The following is a 13,034-nucleotide window of genomic DNA, read 5'->3' on the forward strand; positions in this document are numbered from 1 at the left end:
CCCAGAAGCTGAAGCAGAGAGTCAGCAAGAATTAGCCCTTTATTCATCAAGGTGGAGCAGATACCTCTAAACTCATGGGGGCAGGGCCCAGGTCCTGGTTCTCCTGGTGCTCATCAGAGTCTGGGCCACTGCCACACTTAACTTGGTAATTGTTGATCATTAACTTTAATTGGTTTTTGGTTGAATTTTTACCTGGTTTAGGAGAACTCCCTACTGAGAATCTTAGGATAGCTAGTATTAGATTTCTATCTTTAATCTTTTGGGAGACAAAATCAAATTAAATACGTTTTCCCAGTTGGCTTTGGTATTAGAAGATGTTGAGGTTTTACCTTCATAGGTAATTAAAACAATGATAAGGACAAACTTCTGAAAGCATGACTCTCAACCAATAGAAAATTTATCCCAAAGGGCAAACTTATTTACCTACTTGATCTGAAATAAGAGTCCATCATATTCCTTGGGACTTTGAACCCAATCCTAGTGAGTTTCTAAAAGATGAAACATTTTTATGTCTTTTAAAATGAAAAATGCCACTCAGGCTATGAGGGATAGTTTTACGATGGGGTGGGGTTCCCGCTCACTTGTCTGAGAAGCCCTAAACGTACATACCAAGGAAATATTTGTGCTGTTGCCACCAGAGGTTTGAGATATTGTGTGCGTGTGATTTTCAATATGCAGGAAGGCTCTGTTGATGACCGGTGCTCATCTGCTGCTCTCACACAAGGAGGACCTTATTAGGTCAAAATCTCCGACACTCAGTAAAGGCAGAGAGTCTAAATCCTGCCTTCCTACTTAAAAGCTCCTCCAGGGCAACAGGATTCTGTGCACACCCAAATGACGATCAGCCACCATGAATGATGCCATAAATCTGCTTTTATTAAATTGTCTGGTTGTCTGTGGAGCTTGAAAGTTGGCTGAAGAAAAAGCTTGCTAGATTATTCAGTTTAGAGAGTTCACAACAGAGTCTTTCAAGCTTTGGGCCTCTCCCAGCCTGTGAAGGAATTCCAAAGGAAGACCTTGACATAAACGCAGCTAGTTCATGTCTGGAGGTAAAGGATGGGGAAGAGAGAACAAAAGACGTCTTGGAGTGAGACAGAGTGTCACTGATGCTTTATTTACATGCGTCACCATCTCGTTTACAAACTAGATTACGGCTGTAAATGGAATACACAAGGCAATATCTACAAACACCGAGGAAAGTTAAGTACTGCATCTCTATTTCATTTGGAAAGGGGGAGATTCCCAAATCAAACTGGTTTTGATCTTTGGGAAGAAAGGTGGTAGAGTTAATTCATGGCAACGTATGGTTAGACAAAATCCTCAGTAAGAATGCAATATGATAGTGTTCGCTTGGAAAGAAAGAATGAGGTGCTTCAAACCAAAGTATCAGCTGTTTGACTCTTAGGTGTTTGAATATGGCCATGCACCATATTTAATTCTAGTCTGAATGGGGAATGAGCAAGAAATTGAAACAGGTAAGACAATTTTACAGATACTGTATACAGATTTTTTTTCCATTCATGCAACTTTTTTTTCTTAAAAAAGTTAAACATGTGAAGCCAAAACGCACAATACATTTTTTTTTTTTTTTTAGTATTAACTCATTTTTCTGGTCCTCCTTCACATCTGTTTACATTTCCCATGTATGTAATGTGCTAGGACAAGTATACGAGAGAAGACTGATTGCCAGGCAATGAGATAATTTTAGAGAAATAAGTGACCAGACATTCAATTTTTTAAAGCAGCCACACAAGTAATTCTGGAGTGTGGCAGAGGCCTCAGAACCGATCATTCATCAAAGAAAAGCGCACACAAATAAAACTAAAGAGGAAAATAGTTCATTCATTTAAACTGCATAAAATGTTATCTACTGATGATTTAGATCAAATAGAATATACTCTTCAGTTACTTGGGCATCTGCATGAAGATCTTGTTTGGCAGACATGATTTCACAAGGGCTTCGCTTTACCCTCATCGTGCCTGCTGCCCCCAGTCTTTAGGAGAGGCTGGCTTTTTCGTACCTCTTTGCCAGTGATTGCATTTCTACAAAAAAACTTTGCTAAATTAAAAAATACAATGGTATGCCTAATCTTACAATGTTCCCCAACTACAGCAAGAAAAAGGAAATCAGAGTTAGAGCTATCAGGGTTTGCTTCTGCTTTCAGAGAGAAAGGGTAACATTTGTATTTCCCTTTGCCAGCCCATGGCATGAGCACGCAAAATAGGACTGGCTGAATGACCGCTTTACTCTTGAAGGTCTTTCCAAGAGATTCAAATGTTCCTTCTTCTTCAGGCGGGGTCCACTGGGTATAGATGAAGTCTGTCCCTACCATCTTTAACAAGATCAGAAGCCACCTGAAATGATACCCTGAGACCTGGCAGAGCTGTCCTGAGCTAGGAGTCATGAGGATCTGACCTCAGGGTGGTGAAGTGACACACGCACACAATACCCAAACTCAATACCAAACACACACACACACACACAGTCCACCTCGTACTACACATGTGTGTGTAATCCTCCCGTTAACAGGAAAGACAAACTTGTGAAATTTTTAGAAAACACGTGTTTCAGCAATCATTATATTGAAGAGGATGCAATAAAGGAAATCGACCTCAGATTCATTCACAGTTAATGGGTACGCTGAACCTGGCAGTCTGTTCTCACACCAGGACAGTGAAGGCTTACGATAAAGCTCTTTTCTGACTTTGGTAAAAGGTATCTGGTTCTGGAGACCTGAAGGGAGAACAGAACCCCAGAGTACATGTCATGTTTTCAACATTAGTTACTCTTCTAATTTCCCATCAGAAAGTGGAAGGCTCCCTAGAGCAGCTTATTTAGAGGCTGAGGACAGCCTGGAATAGTTCTCATCAGGATGCAAACATTACAGCTGCCGGGCCCCCAGAGCCTACTAAGTATTCCACTGAGAGGCTCCAGATCAGAAAGCTTACTGAGAAGGACCCATGACACCCAGAACGCCACATGGTGGGCCTTCCTGAAAGCAGTCTCAGTATAAGAAATGGAGGTCAGGTCGTACCTCTGCCCCGTCTGACCACCTAAGAACCCAGCGAGTCTCAGGGAGCCTGGCCTCCAGGTGGAGGGCCAGCTGGCAGTGGCCATGGCTAAAAGTGCTGCTGTGATCCTGGATAGGCCTAACTGTTCCGCTCTTGCCTGACTTCCACCTGGAACTCATGCTGGCACTGGACTTTGTCCTGATCTCGACTCTCCACAATGCTCTACACGTAGATGCTATTTGCATTAAAAAACAAAAAAACACACAAATTCAAAGCACCCCTTCCCCTCCATATTCTTGACGTGTTCTGTGGCAGCCCTGTTCTCATACCTCCTGTCCCTCCCTCAGCTGTTTTAGATTAAATTATAATCTGGCTCTAGGACATTCTGTCAGACATTCTGCCTAAAATCTAACAAACACTGAGAAAAAAGAATAAATGAGATGCCACATGTCTGAAAGGAATTCAACATTTTAAAGTTGAAACATATTTGAGGGTTGCTCTTCTTACTGCCAAGGTGGCAATCAGGGTCTATAAAACTGCAAAGGCAAATAGATATTTTTGTTAGTTTACTTTTTTTTTTTTAATTTGAGTTCAGGAGAGAAATTCTCTGGGCTCTACTCCTGTAAGCCCTCCGGATTTTCCTAGTACCTGATACCCCTATACCCTTCGGTCCCCACAGCTGCTGTGGCTGCCTCTAAACTGTATCCCCACCCAGGGCAGCATTTCTTAGAAACCCAGAGAGGTAGCCTTCTTTCACGGATGCTCAACAGTTCCTGCATATAGACTACCAAGGAATCAAGGAAGCGGCTAGCATTATTATAAAGGAATACAGTAAGCAAAAGTCTGTCTCACTGACAAGCAGACCACGTGAATAGAATACATATTTTTAAAAATTATACATACTTTTAAAATGAAGATTACAAATGTGTAGCAGTTTAGAAAAGGCAATATTGCTACAAGTCTACTATAACCACAATTGCACGACAATTTACAGATTCAGTAAAAGGCAGGGTGAAATCAACAGGGCCATCACTCAAACATGACAACCCACGCGAGGCGGGAAAGACGTGTGACAATACGTCAAATGGAACTTTCATTATGCTAGGAGCTGTTATCACCACCAATATCACCCCCAGAGGAATCATAAAGCAAAGGTGCACAAAGGGGCCCCTGGCGGCCGGTGGTAGGTGCAGGGGGTGGGGTGGCACGTCTGTGTTGGTAGAAGGGAGTCGGTGCCCACTGCACAGTGCAAGTGTCAGCGAGAACTCATGCAGGGAGGTCTGTGCTGAAATACTAGCCTGTATTCCTAACGTCCATGCAGAATGTTCCATTTTTGTACTGTACATGATAAAATTTATTTATACATTTATATGCCTAATGCTTTTATGCAAAGAAAAGAGTCTTCATATATCACTTTGGAGAAGTATGCATATGCTGTGCTAATCAGAGCTTCATTACACAGTTTCATATGTACCAAAGGTGTTCCCAACTATTCTGTCTACCAAAGAGGGTAACTAATATCATCACACTTTCCAGGTTAAACAGAAAGCACCTATACAGCACCATAACTTTTTGAAAACAAAACAAAATGAAATCCATAGAAGCAGAAAAGTGGGGAAAAATAAAGTAAAAACCGCCCTATCTTGTACTTTCATTGTGTCACTTGTACAATTACAGTCTAAGCTTTTATATATATATGTGCACGCGTGTGTGTGTATGTATATATATATATATGTATATATATATATATATATACACACACGTATATATATATAAATCAGTTTGTATGCTATTGCCTCTCACTCATACACGTCTAGTAGATCAGATTATACACAGCAAGGCTGAAAATATTCAAGGGTGTGTATTTTAGGAAAATAGTGACTCCGGTTTGTACTTTTCATGCATTCTTTGCTGTGAGTTCATTTCTTCTGCAAAGCAAACCAGGACTACTTTTTTTTTCCTTTTCTCCTTAAAACTAAATCCTCTAGTGGTATTTGGCAACGAGTGGGCAGCTGAGCTGATTTCATTCTTGAAAACACCCTAATTTCTAACCCACATACCATCACTGTTCACTGCATTAGCTGAGGAGCATGCCAGGAGACCAAGAGACCCACTGACCTGGCAACTGCAGACTAGGTGCTGGGGGTCTCACCTCCTGAGCACCTGACTCAGAACTAAAACACACTGGGTCGAGTGCCACACTCCACTTGTTTTGCCTGTGCAGGATTCAGTCCTGAACTGGTGTGCACAGCAAACAGTTGTGCATCGTTTGGTTTTTAGAAAAGGATAGTTTTCTACCAAACAAAAGAAGAAAGAAAATCCCCCTCTGGTTTACGTAATTTGTTAGTTTATGGAGTTCCAAGGGTTCAAATGCTTGTGATGACCAAAGCCAGAACAGTAATTGGTACAACATTTTCCTTCTGGTTTTAAATTTGCCAGGGGAAGGATGATCAACATTTTAACATAAAAATACTGCAAGTTAATGCATGTGAAAAACTCAGAAAGTCAAAGGAAAACAAACACAAAAACAACACTTAAAACATCCCATAAACCATCGTGATATGAATACACCACAGAATTGCCAACAGGAGCTCACGGTGTGCTCTGAACGAGGGTGGGTGGTGCTGACAGGATGCTGTCCTTTGCTGGCAGGTGGCTCATCACCCCGTACAAGGAAGATTTTGCATACTTTATATATAGAGAGTTCTGTTCCAAGAGTAAGTGCTTCACCCGGGGTAAGGGGCCATTAACAGTCTCTGCTGGGTTAGGAAAATGGTGCGGGATTCACAAAGGTGTTAAGCTGTAAACGGTATCACTGTCCACTTGCTGAGAGCAGATTTGGCAAAGGGTTTTCTCTGTAGGTCTTGTGTCAGTTTGAGGGTCTGCAGAAGGAGAAAAGAAAACCAGAGGTGATTAGGAACATGCAAACAGCAATCGTAGGCACCTCAGGGTCACACTTCACCAGCCTCCTGTCCCCTCACCTCACCTCCAAGCTAACAGTACTCATAGTAAAGCTGTTTTGCTACACTAGCTTCAGAGGTCTGAAAACCCAGGATAAAGCATGGAGACTACTTACCTCACTTCTGGGCTTCATTACAAGATGCTCTCAAGTTGAAAAAGCCTAGAGGAAACGAGGTCATCCATTTCGGGAGGTTAACAAAGAAAGGTGGTGTTTCAGTAGGCCTTTTTAAGATAGGTAAGTCCAGGGTACAGATGGGGTTTTGCTCTCGACTTCAGATTGAGAGATGTCCTGGGACATGGACCTTTCATGCTAAAATCATAAAAGTGGTCACCCTAAGCAGACCAGCGGTGCTTTTCTGGTTCTCTCTCACTGGCTATATGGACTCACTGGCCTTGTTTACCATCCAATATCAGGGGGAGTTGAAATGGCCACTTTCCACAAAGGTTTAATCAGTCTGTACTGCTGGACAGAGATTATCTTGACTTCGCTCACCATGAAAGGAGTAAGTGATCTCTAAGTGGGCTGGCTGTCTTAGGAATTTTTTTTTATATTAAGAATCTGCAGAGAAAACAATTATAGAACACACACATATACGGCCAAAAAGCCCTCTCACAAAACATCCCTTTAGCAGTTAACAACTTATTATTATTTTGCCTCCAACAGTCTTCAATGGTGACGCACAAGAGAGGTCCTCTCAGAGCATCTGAATTTACAGTCTTATCAGACTTCATGTGACCCCTGAGCCCAGAAAAGTTAAAGGATTAAAAAAAAGTACTCATAGAGATGTAGCTAAAGGAATCGACAAGGCTGACCTCAAGACCTAAGACCTTTTGTTTATGGAGACAGTGTCAGCTGTCGTGGTAGGGAAAAATGGCTCTCAGCTGAGAAATGGATAGAAAAGTGGTAGTGAAGCAACAGGAACTCATGATCTTCTCATCCGAGAAGGCAAGCAAGTCACGAAATATGCACCAGTATGCTCACGCATTGCAGACATCTACTTCTCCCCTTTTTAGAACAGATATTATACTAGGTTCATTTGGAATTTTCACAAATGTACTTATGACTTCAGTCTCTTCTGTGGCTGGACTGGCTGGCAATCTTACCTTTCACTACCAATATTCAGAAAGACAGCAGGGCCTAGTGTTTATGATGTTACATACCTATGGTCACAATTACCCTTGTTATAGCTCCAAACAGAAGTACTTAGGTTGTTTTATCGGAGGCAGTGACAAGAACGAAGGGAAAAAAGGCCCCCTTTCCCCACCCAGCCAGCTTCCCTGGCTGATGGATTTTTTTGCTTTGTAAAGGTACCAGACAATATTATCCCGGACTTGTTGATTTCACAACATTAAAAAAACTAAAAGAGGGGCACCTGGCTGGCTCAGTCAGTAGAGCATGTGACTCTAGATCTTGGGGTTGTGAGTTCGAGTCCCATGTTGGGTGTAGAGATTACTTAAAAAAAAAAAAAGAAAAAGCTAAAAACAGATACCAGATCTAAGTATCTGTGAGGAATTTAGCCATCTAGGGTGAGCCAGTGCTATTCTAGCTACTCTGCCTGGGACCACTGAGGCGTGAATGGACAGAGGTACAGACAATATTCTTTGGAAGGGTATTTGGTTTCTTCCTTCAAATAACACTTAATAAACCACAGTCTAACATCACTATGCAATTAGTTGTCAGGGGACTACGGTCCCCAGGTGCCAAGGGAGAAGCTGTAAAGCATTACCTAATTCAGACCCCATCCTGGTTCCCTCCGGTGTTAATTATTCAGCCATGGAAACCAGTGCATACTGGGAAGGTGACATAATTCATTCCCCAAGTACAGAGGCAGAGCATGCAGCTTGCTCTCATGCTGGAGCTGGGTCAGTGTAGGAGGGAAGAGGGCAGAGGGCACCTATAACCCTCAACATGGCATCATGCTAAGCAGAACAGGGCATCAGCCCTGAAACCAGGGGCAGGAGGCCCACACTGGGCAGTCTAGAGCAACAACCCACAATAATCCCCAGGCCAAATACACATTCCGTCATCACAAAGCCCAGAATCTTCTGGGAACAGTTATCATTAAAAAGGCAATGCACTGATCAGAACTCTTTCCATTTCTGCAGAATGGGTTGGGGCCCCCAGTGGCACTAAGTCCTGGTGCTCCCTGGGGGTCTCTCAGGCAATGCCTCCCAATCTGCTCAGGAAACCTCCTGTGCTTAAAAGAGAAGCCAGGAGAGGAGAGGCCCAGGTTTAGAAGAAGTTCTCACAAGGACAAATGCAATAAAGAAATTTCACTCCACAGGACATAAAGGTGACTCTTCTCTGCAATAGAAAGCAAAGAGATTGTAAAATATTTTGAAAACATAAAGAAATCAGATAAATGTTGAACAGAAATACAAGCATTCTTCTAAAAGGGACACCAAATCACCATTCACTAGGAAGACTCTATGATTAAAAATAGTCACAAAGAACACAGCTCCTTATCTGCCTTAGATTTTTAGCTGTTCTTCAGTGGCTCACTGTTTGCACATGTTTATCTGACTCTATCAATGACCGAAAAAATAGATGAAGCACTTTAAATGATGACACCAGCTCCCAAGCTGGGAATTTAATGATGCACAGGTTGGGTACAAGTTTGGTAGGTTTCAATGAAGCTCCCCCATTCTTACATTGTTTAAAGTAAGACGTTTAAGTGAACTAAGGTTTAAGTATGCTGATGCTAAGTTTAAAAACACATCAGATTAAGCAAAACTTTTGGAAGGAAAAGGAAGCATACAGCTGAAGAGAAATGCAGCTATCATTTTGCAGTTACTAGGCAAAGGGCCAACTAAGAATAAATATGAAAATGTTGTCCTAAAAGAAAAGAAAATGTTGCTCTGTCCCATCAGTGACTTTAATAAGGAGAAGGTCCCCTCTCTCCCCTCTCCCTACCCAGTAAGTTTGAAATCAGGCTGTTAATGCAAGGAAAATGAAATGGAGAAGCCAAATGATGAGACCGGTTCTAAAAATATCTATGGATGCTGTCATCTGGTCTCTGGTGAGAGTAAGTCCCTCTATAATCTTGGCATCTGTAGGGAAGACAAGTTTCTGCCTAATTATCACCACTAAATCACATGATGTTCTAAGAAAGGGCAATGCCTCCAAAAAACTCTACACAAAACATAACAACCCCAATCAACTTTAATCTGGAAATAAAACATAAAAGTCCCTACTGCTGTCCTCCCACAACATAACTCCGCTGTGACAAATTTGGATTTCTCAGTAGTGTTTTCATGTTTTTGGCAGAGAGGAAAGGAATAGGACCCCAATACCAAATCCGACATGGAAGGAAAACGAGCCAGTAGCATGCAGCTCACACACCCACAAATCCGGGAAGGTTATCCACTGCTTTCCTAGCTAAAACGCAAGATGTTTGGAGGAAGTCTGCCTGGAAAACACAAAGTGAAACACCACTCTCCCCACTCTTTAAACATAAACTTAATTTAAGCCAAACCTGCAACCCCCAGGATAAGCTGGGGATTAAATATGGAATATTTAGGACAGAGAAGGAAATGAATCAATGCTCACTCGATCTGACAAGGAAACCTCATGTGGAGTTCAGAGAACAGGTGAGGGCTTCAGACTATCTGAATGTTTCCACTTGTGAGGAGGGAACAAAGAAATGCCTGCCTGTCACCATCTCTGCTTTGTCCCCAGAGGGATCTCCGGGATACCAAATCCATCATGAGCCACAACCATCTGCCACCATCCACTGAGGCTTTTGTAGCTCGTGTCACCCCTGGAAAAACAGCATTTCTCTGCATCTTGGGCGAGGCGGCCACATCTCATTTGGGAGTGCCAAAATGGCAGCAGATCCCTTGGAGCCCATCCTCACAGCCCAAACGTGGAGCAGCTCAAGAACACACTTGATGGATCCAACACTCTGGTTTAATTTGGTAATTTTTCAATATCTTCCAGGTTCGAGTGGGAGATGAAGATGACTTATGGAAGCACCTGAGAACCAGCCTGGTGGTCACCTGTGATAGCAGGGACCTGGCAGATTACAACCCAGCCGTCTGCCTGTGATGCTGGCCAAATCATGCCGTCCTCCACGACTGCCAGGGAAGAGGAATTAGGAGGTGCAGCTCTACAAAAATACATTTTGACAAATGCTGTCAACTTGCCACTTTTGACATTGAATAATTTATGAGAGAAACAGAACAGGTATGGAAGTTTGGTCAGGCTAGAGGCCAAATTTGTATTGTTTGAGGAGCCTCACTTAAGGAAAGTCAAGTTCCTAGGAAATACGGCCTATAGGCTCTGATGCTTTTTTTTTTTTTAATTTTTTTTTAACATTTATTTTTGAGACAGAGAGAGACAGAGCATGAACGGGGGGAGGGGCAGAGAGAGAGGGAGACACAGAATCGAAGGAGGCTCCAGGCTCCGAGCCATCAGCCCAGAGCCCGACGCGGGGCTCGAACTCACGGACCGTGAGATCGTGACCTGAGCCGAAGTCGGACGCTTAACCGACTGAGCCACCCAGGCGCCCCTCTGATGCTTTTTAATGGGCAAGTAAATATTTATAGAGAAGGTGGGGATGTCATAGGAAAGCTTACTATAAGAAGCTTTTTATGGCAAAGGTAACACTGGAAAGACACTCAGCTACCCATGCTATTCCCAAAAAAAAAAAAAAAAAAAAAAAAGTTCAGTTTGTGTAAAAGCTTGACCTGTGTGAGCACTCCTTTCTGCTACATCCCAGTAATTCCTGGGTTCTTCAAGGGGGCAGGTGAAGCCTGTCTGTGAAGGCTGGTGAGAGTCCGCTGACAAGCCTTTCCCTCCAGGACACTTCAAAATCTGGACCTAGCGTGGACTGCCCTCCACGCAGCCTTTATGCTGTACTAATAAACCACTGAAGAAACAGGAGAAGGAACCACAATCCTAGTGTGTCACAGCTGAGGGATGAAGGCAGTGCTGACCTGCAGAGAGGCACTGACTGTCCTGTGGCTTAAACTGCAGGGATTGTTGATGGTTAATATACGTTTCACTGAAGAATGTCCTATCTCTGTCTTTATATTGGGCAGAGGTTATGTTAGCCAATAGCCTTTATGCCTCCAGGGTCGAACATGGTGATTACCATGGCAGAAATAGGATACATATTAATTTACCATTGACAGCAAAGTTGTAGAGATTTCATATTTTCTTAAGAGTCTTAGATTTTTCAAACCACATAGCATAGCATGTAAAATTTGTATTACATCTTTTAAAGAATCGTTTTAAAGGCAAAAGCCTTTAAGTGATGTTTAGGTCTTTTTGGACTCATGGTTATGTAACCTTAATTATAATATCCCCAAAACTTAGCTGGCAGAGACCTGTGGGCTCAGGCTCCACTGTCCTCACCTAGGCTCTGTTTCCCACTACTGCTGATGGGTTCAAACCCTCCTCACCCGATGGTCAGGTTCAATCACACTTTGCCTGGTTTGCTTCCCCCACACAGGTGAATCAACCCATGTGTCGAGAGGAGTCCTCCAGCCCCACCTTCCCCAGGCTGTTCACTACTAAACTCCTAAGCCACTCACCTGGCACTTAATCACATAGTGCTCAGATGGTTACTTTTTTAGACCTTGAACTCCCAATATGCTGAATTCCTTGAAAGCAGAGCAAAACCCCCAAATCGAACACTTATGGAGCACCTATTATTTTAAAAGCAGTATCTTAGACATGGTATTTGCCCTAAAGAAGCATAATATATAAAATTTTCTTGATGTCCTAAGTAGACTGGAAAGTTGAAATATAGAATAGGCACAAAATAAATGTTGGCTGAAGAAATGAATGAACATCCTCCTGGAATAGCCCTCTCTTCCCCTCTGCCAATTCAAATACTTAGCAGCCTTTAAATGCTACAAGCTTCCATGAAGCATTTTAAACCTACTCACATTTGCTCAGACTTAATCTTATTTCAGGCAGAACCTACTGCTTGTGGGACAAAACATAGAATTTTAATGTCCTTTTCTGGGGAGGATGACTTCTGATTAACTTTCTAAACCCTGTGTTTCTTATGAAACCACCTAAGGATCAATACAAGGCACACTTTTAACATTCAACTAATTTAACAACAATTAAAAAACCTAAAATAATAGGGGTGCCTGGGTGGCTTAGTCAGTTAAGCGTCTGACTTTGGCTCAGGTTATGATCTCACGGTTCATGAGTTCGAGCCCTGCGTCAGGCTCTTTGCTTACAGTTCAGAGTCTGGAGCCTGCTTCGGATCCTGTGTCTCCCTCTCTCTCTGCCCCTTCTCCCCCTCACTCTCTTTCTCTCAAAAAAAAATATTAAAAAAAATTTTTGAATTTAAAATAGTATTTAATATTTACCTCCTCCCATCTTTTGTGTTCATCCTACCATACACATCCTTTATTACCAGCCTCCAAATTAACATCTTCCTACTCTCTCAACTTGCTATCAGCGCTTTAGTGATTCACCACTTACAAACAAGAGGGAACTGTCATCCAGGAAGAAACGCGTAGAGCCATAAACCATGAGCTGAACACCACGTGTTTATGTTTGCCTGTGTGACTTCACTGCATTTAGTTGCTGGGGGTGGGGATAGTTGCAGGGGGAGGGGTGCAGCCATCCCTTCAGTCTGGGGCACACTAGATCCCTGGGACTTGGGACTGCAAATGTAGGTCTAGTGTGCCAGCCCATCTAAGGGTTCCACAACTAGGTACTGAAGAGAGCTGACTCCAAAGTCCTCTTTTCCTGCTTTAGATATACAAGGTTTTTAAGATAATCTAATTTTTCCAAAAGTGATTCTGAAACTGAAAACACAAAACGAGCTATTTTAGTTCCACAAATAGTCCACCTGTAAGGTATGACAGGACATGCAGGTGACACAGGTGGTGGCCAAGAAGCAACAATTATACCAGCATAACAGAAGAAGGAAACCAAGAAGGGAACTGAAAGGAAGGTCTCAAGGGTGGCTCCGAGATTAATAGAGACAAAGGACCATCCTAAGGTCAACAGTCTGGCCAGGAGTGTAGACTCCGGGAGTGAGGCAAATCCACACGTTGTGCGGCATGGGTGGCCCTCCTCTCCCTATGCAGCC

General features: G+C 42.7%; 1 protein-coding gene across 1 annotated transcript in view; it reads right to left on the bottom strand.

The window, feature by feature from the left end:
• Nucleotides 1–1,095: 1,095 nt before the first annotated feature.
• FOXO3 (forkhead box O3) overlaps nucleotides 1,096–13,034 on the bottom strand; it is a 125,962-nt gene continuing 114,023 nt past the window's right edge. Inside the window, exon 4 of the mRNA XM_047102276.1 lies at nucleotides 1,096–5,894. The gene's annotated coding sequence lies outside the window, so the exon portion shown is untranslated. The remainder of the gene's footprint in view (nucleotides 5,895–13,034) is intronic.

The sequence above is a fragment of the Lynx rufus genome, unplaced genomic scaffold, assembly GCF_022079265.1.
Source record: "Lynx rufus isolate CCGP_SWC_20201006 ecotype Redwood Valley unplaced genomic scaffold, mLynRuf1.p SCAF_6, whole genome shotgun sequence".
Taxonomy (NCBI): Eukaryota; Metazoa; Chordata; class Mammalia; order Carnivora; family Felidae; genus Lynx; species Lynx rufus.